We start from the raw sequence: 6,982 nt of genomic DNA, 5'->3' as shown, positions 1-6,982 counted from the left end.
ACCATTCGCGCCAATGAGAGGGCAGATAAGCGTGTGAACAACAGACACAAGGGTTTCCATTAGTTACCACAGCCACAAAGTCCAAATTGGCAATATCGTAACAATTTGCTTGTTGGTCTTCATTTAAGAATAGGGTTATGCATAAGGTTACGGTTAGGTTGAAAATCACAGTTTAAGAAGATAAAGTGTAAAAATAGTTGAGGTGTATGACTTTGTGGCTGTGGTAACTAGTAACGACCAGACAACTCCGGTATTGTATTTTTTCTCAATGTTTGGATGTTACGTGTCCTATTTATATCAGTACACTCGTAACAACCTACTCGTTACGAAACTTATATTTGATAAAGTAAGCCACACGTAGCATATAAGCCATTCAATGTTTTGTTAACAAAATTCGATACTCTGCCATTGGCCTCCATACAAAAACTCCTGGCTTGAGCGAATATATCCCTCCCGCTTCGCCTCTTCCTCTCTGGTTTCATACTAAACGATCGTTCATTCCGTCCTCCTTGAAGTGCTGAAAGTAGCTAAATGTTTCCGGTGTTGTCCACTGAAAATGTACAATTTCAATTAAATAACAGCACTACTATTAATATATTTGCATACGTAACGTTCACATTTGGCGGGAAAAACTCACCAGTTTCTTTGTCCAATAGGGGGCATCGTTTCTTGCAGCAGGTAACATGCATGCGCCCTAACTAACGTTTTAGTTTAGGAGCCTCTGGGTGCCAACTTCATAAACGCTTTTATATAGCTTGCTAAACAAATCGGTCAAGTCAAGTGTGCGAACACAGAACATATACATTTAATTACTTGGTAAGTAGCTAATGTGAAAGCTGAGATGAATGAATGAATGATAAGTGTAGGCATATTGCTAACATTAGCCTAGCCCTGGCTATCTAACGTTTGCCATTCTAGTTAACTTCCTTGACTACAACGCACTTGAATTGATAGCTAGCAATAAGCTAGCAACATGTATCTATCCGAATTTTGCGAACAAGCTAGCTAGATTAGTTTACCTAACTAGCAAGATTGAATTATTAGACAGTTCCTCCATGTGGACCTAGATAACTAACTAGCTAGTATGCCAGTCTAAGGTTATCATATGTGTCAGTGCTGTTATCAGACACAGTCAAATATTTTCTTATCAGTTAGGTAACGTTAGCTAGTTTAAGTCATTGTGTTTCATTTTCAAAACAGGCAAACATGTCAATTTAGGTTGAGTTTAGTTTATGAATGGAAGGCTTTTTAAAATGATGTCCTCATAGTGTCTATTTATTGCCCATAGTGTGTATTTATTTTGGAAAAGCCACCATTGTAAGTCAATTGATAATTGGTCATAACTATCTGCTGTATATGTTTATGCAGAGTAACATCAGTCACAATACCCAGCAAGATTTATCACATTGAAACGATTTAATCTGAAATCAGTGTTTAGTCATGATTCTTCTAGGAGAATACTCATTATGGAATAAAATGCATTATGAGAGAGTGGGGAAAGTCTTTGAGAAAGTGATAGGCCCAATCCCAAATGGACTCCATAACCCGCCTATGCCCTATGCACTTGTGGAGATCTGAGAAGATTTGACAGACGTAAGCAATATGGTAATAGCGCCACTTTGCCCTCTGATATGCTAGGTGGAAGTTTCACGATGTTGCTTATATGAATCAATTGAAAAAGAAAAGGCGAGCTTCACTCTCGGAGCTCAGATGCAATAATTGTATAACCAACGTTTATATGTCCATCTGGGATTGGGCCACAATGCAGAGGACATGGGCATGGTGGCAGCACAATTGGCAAAGATATCAGCCTGGATCAGCTAGAAGGTGTTTTTCAAATATCCAGTCACCACTATCCGTTTTACAAGGCTGGCCTGAGAGAGTGCTGTATCCTTAACTCACCAATGCTCTTGGAAGGCCTTGGGACCCTGTAAAGAACAGATTTAACAGTAGGGGGTGCTAACTTACAAGATGAAAAACAAACAGCTTGATCATTGGTAATTTATTTTAGTCCACAAGGATTCAATTATTGTAATTACTGGTACTTGCTATCTATTAGAAAAACACTATGACAATACAACCACAATGTAAAGAAATTGCTTTGGATATGTAGTTATTGTTGCTGAGACTTTATAATAGGGTATTTTGTAGGGCTGGGAATTGCCAGGAACCTCACGATACGATTCAATACAGTGCATTCAAAAAGTATTCAGACCCCTTGACTTTTTCCACATTTTGTTACATTGCAGTCGTATTCTTAAATGTATTAAATAACTAAAAAACCTAATCAATCTACACACAATACCACATAATCACGAAGCAAAAACAGGTTTTTAGACATTTTTGCAAATGTATTAAAAATAAAAAATATTGAAAAGTATTCAGACCCTTTGCTATGAGACTCAAAATTGAACGGAGCAAAGTAAAGAGAGATCCTTGATGAAAACCTGCTCCAAAGCGCTCAGGACCCCAGACTGGGGTGAAGGTTCACCTTCCAACAGGACCAACAACCCTAAGCGCATAGCCAAGACAACACAGGAGTGGCTTTGGGACAATCTCTGAATGTCCTTGAGTGGCGAAGCCAGAGTCCGGACTTGAACCCAATCGAACATCTCTAGAGAGACCTGAAAATGTCTGCAGCGACGCTCCCCATCCAACCTGAAAGTTTCAGAGTATCTGCAGAGAAGAATGGGATAAAATCCCCAAATACAGCTGTGCCAAGCTTGTAGCGTCATACCCAAGAAGACTCGAGGCTGTAATCGCTGCTAAAGGTGCTTAAATTCTGTTTTCAATAGAAGTATGGCATAATGAGTATTATGAAGTCAAGTTTTGACCTTGTAATATTTTAAAACAAACTGATAGCCTACTCATGTTACATTCAGAAATATTTCACCTGCCTGGATATCGTAGGTGTGAATTATCAGCTAAATTACTATGATTACCAATGTCATCATGAATCAAGAGTCTTCAGGTATTCCCAAACTGGGGTACGCGCAATGCCTGTCGGGGGTACGCCAAATAAAAATGTGATTCACATTTAAAAAAGGGTTTTACATTTTTTCCCCTTCACATTTTCAAACAGTCCATTTATATTTTCCAATGGTGCTATACATTTGGGTGAGGTTTTTTCTCTCGCCTGAGTAGCCTCGTTTCACTGCCAAAAATAAAATTAAACCATCTAGTGTTCAGCGAAATAACAACACAATGTCAAATACAGCTAGCCTAGTCAAACAATTAACATCCAATCACATTAACCGTTACTCTCTTGCGAGAATTCCACTAACGGTCCGAATGTAGCCAAACGTAGCTGCTGCTCATGTTGGTATCTGTACTGATGGCGCAAAAGCCATGACAGGGAGACATAGCGGAGTGGTAACGCACGTGCAAGCAGTTGTTCCCGACGCCACTTGGGTACACTGCAGCATCCACCGAGAGGCTCTTACTGCCAAGGGAATGCCTGACAGCTTGAAAGATGTTTTGGACACTGCACTGAAAATGGTTAACTTTGTTAAAGCAAGGCCCCTGAACTCTTGTGTATTTTCTGGACTATGCAATGATATGGGCAGCGACCATTTAACGCTTTTACAACATACAGAAGTGCGCTGGTTATCAAGGGGCAAAGTATTGACATGTTTTTTTTAATTGAGAGACGAGCATAAAATGTTCTTTACTGACCATAATTTTCACTTGACTGACCGCTTGCATGATGACGAGTTTCTCACACGACTGGCCTATCTGGGTGATGTTTTTTCTCGCCTGAATGATCTGAATCTAGGATTACAGGGACTCTCCGCAACTATATTCAATGTGCGAGACAAAATTGAGGCTATGATTAAGAAGTTGGAGCTCTTCTCTGTCTGCATTAACAAGGACAACACACAGGTCTTTCCATCATTGTATGATTTTTTTGTGTGCAAATGAACTCAAGCTTACAGACAATGTTAAATGTGATACAGCGAAGCACCTGAGTGAGTACTTTCCCGAAACGGATGACACAAACAACTGGATTCGTTATCCCTTTCATGCCCTGTCTCCAGTCCACTTACCGATATCTGAACAAGAGAGCCTCATCGAAATTGCAACAAGCGGTTCAGTGAAAATCTAATTTAATCAGAAGCCACTGCCTGATTTCTGGATTGGGCTGCGCTCAGAGTATCCTGTCTTGGCAAATCACACTGTTAAGACACTGATGTCCTTTGCTACCACGTACCTATGTGAGAGTGGATTCTCGGCCCTCACTAGCATGAAAACTAAATACAGGCACAGACCGTGTGTGGAAAATTATTTAAGACTGAGACTGTTATACAACCCAACATTGCAGAGTTATGTGCATCCTTTCAAGCACACCCTTCTCATTAACCTGTGGTGAGTTATTCACAATTTTCGATGAACAAATAAGGTTTTATATGTACGATGGTTAAATAAAGAGCAAAATTATTGATTATTATTATATTATTATTTGTGCCCTGGTCCTATAAGCTCTTTGTGACTTCCCACGAGCCGGGTTGTGACAAAAACTCACACTCATTCTTATGTTTAATAGATGTATCCTATAGTGTGTGTGTGGCAGGCTTACAGTGATGGCAAAAAACAACATTTGAGTGCGTTGACCCTGGTGCTAGAGGGGGTACGCAGCTGGAGGTTGAATGTTTGAAGGGGTATGGGACTATAAAACGTTTGGGAACCACTGGCAACAATGCAGTTTACAATAGGCAGCTTGTTTGTTATTGAGATAATACATAGGAAGTTTGGTACCATACTGGCGGCATGTACTGTAGACCAGTGACCACTAAATCTGTGATTATCTGAGAACAAATATTGTTCTCATATGTCTACAATATTCGTTAGATAACAGATCTTAGATATTGATTTGTGATGTGTGTATTAGCTTACATTTAGCTATCAGTATGGAGCGTTGAATGTTTTATCTAGGTCATCAAAAAGTGGTGGTTCCACTGGGGCTCGAACCCAGGACCTTCTGCGTGTAAAGCAGACGTGATAACCACTACACTATGGAACCAGGTGGTAACGTTGGTCAAATACACTGTTCTTGTAGATGACGACGCCACGGTAGTTCTGAATGTTTTTCGTTAATTAGTATTGTTTGACCTATATTAGATGTATTTAACTGCTTGAAATATTATGAGATGATAATATCTTCATTTTTGAGACACGCATGGAATTGCAGTCTTGTTGGAATTGATTAGCTGTATAGGCCTATATTAATGCCGGGGAGTGCAGTCGTGTGTACAACTGCATTTGCAATGGCAAGCTATTTGGTTTAGTGCTGAGTTGTAGCATGTTAGTATTATAGCTTTCTGCTTTGATTCAGCACCATCTGCGGCATAAAACCTGCGCCATAAATAGTCACCAAATACGAACTTGATCTAGAAATTTCAAAATGTACACGTTGCATGAACATTAAAATGCTGGCCTATAATAAACTGTATTTAATCCGTACCGGCACTGACATACATCTCGTTGAGTTGGATCCATAGGTTTTTAGAGCACACTGTTGTGCAAAACCGAAACTTTTACCAGGCTCAACTGACACCATGTTTCTTTCCCCTTGTGAAATGTCCGGAATGCATTGGTTATGACGGATTGTGTATTTGAGCCACATGGTTATTTATTTAAAGTGAATTGACCAATAATAACGGTTTTATAAATTAGAGAACATTTGAAAGGCTCTCCAGTCACTACTCTCTGTACAGCACGTTCGTTGGACCAACTCATGCTGGTACAGTATGACAAACTGTTATCCATTTCCGTCGCCTGTTTTGTACAAATGAGGAAAGCAGGGCACGGTGAGACACACCCTCGTGACCACCACACGGGCTATCGACAGGGTTCTCGTTTATGGGGAGGTAAAACTGGTTGCCTAATGCCTACATTATACTTGACTGGCTTCTTGGATTGCCACTCTAGTCACCCGTATCGAGTGGAAGGTTGAGGTCTATAATCTACCTGTGTGAAGCTAGCCACAATAAGGATTAGTCACAATAAGGCGCCATAGGCAAGGCTGTGCAGTGCATAAATGTTTGCCCAACCTGGTCTCAGAGCAGTTCGTAATATTCTGTAAATAAATCTCCATTTAGTATGATGGCATGTATTAATTTGTGGATGTCCATCACCTATTTCGTAATATATGTTACGAATTACAATTCGTATTATATGTTACGAATTTGCAAAACGTACAACATGTTACCAATTTGAAACACATACAATATGTTACGAATTTGCTAACGTATGATATATGTTACCAATTTTAGCTAGGTGGTTAGATTGCATACATTAGCTAGCTCGCCAATGTTAGCTAGGCTAGGGGTTAGGATTAAGTCTAGGAGTTAGGTTAAATGGTTATGGTTAGGGGAATGGTTAGCTAAAAGGGTCAAGGTTAGGGAAAGGGTTAGCTAACATGCTAAGTAGTTGCAAAGTAGCGTTAAAAAAAGTAGTACGTAGTTGAAAAGTTGCTAATTAGCTAAAATACTAAAGTTGTCTGTGATGAGATTTGAACTCGCAACCTTTGAGTTGCTAGAAGTTCGTGTTAACCACACTCCTTTCGTTTTTGCCTTAATAAGTAACCATCTGTCTAATGTAACTATACCAAACGTAACATATACTAAATGGAGTGTCCTCGGATTTATGTACAGAATAGGTTGCAGCACACCCAATGCAATTATGCAGTTTAATAAATCCACAATGTTTTTTCTGTTTATTGTCAAATTAATAAATGATTGTATTTATTTTTAGGTTATATAACAACATACCTTGTTTAGCATTATCTTCCGGCGCCGAAAAGAGATGGCCGCCTCGCTTCGCGTTCCTTGGAAAATATGCAGTATTTTGTTTTTTTACGTGTTATTTCTTACATCGGTACCCCAGGTAATCTTAGGTTTCATTACATACAGTCGGGAGGAACTACTGAATATACGATTAACGTCAACTCATCATCGTTCCTACCAGGAATATGACTTTCCCG

General features: G+C 39.5%; 1 non-coding gene across 1 annotated transcript; it reads right to left on the bottom strand.

The window, feature by feature from the left end:
- Positions 1–4,947: 4,947 nt before the first annotated feature.
- trnav-uac (transfer RNA valine (anticodon UAC)) lies at positions 4,948–5,020 on the bottom strand. Its single transcript has one exon. It is a non-coding gene; the product is annotated as a tRNA-Val (tRNA).
- Between the last annotated feature and the right edge of the window lie 1,962 nt (positions 5,021–6,982).

The sequence above is a fragment of the Salvelinus alpinus genome, chromosome 4 (assembly GCF_045679555.1).
Source record: "Salvelinus alpinus chromosome 4, SLU_Salpinus.1, whole genome shotgun sequence".
In the NCBI taxonomy this organism is placed as follows: Eukaryota; Metazoa; Chordata; class Actinopteri; order Salmoniformes; family Salmonidae; genus Salvelinus; species Salvelinus alpinus.
The sequence above is the reverse complement of the archived record's forward strand: the minus strand, read 5'-3'. Positions and strand labels throughout refer to the sequence as shown.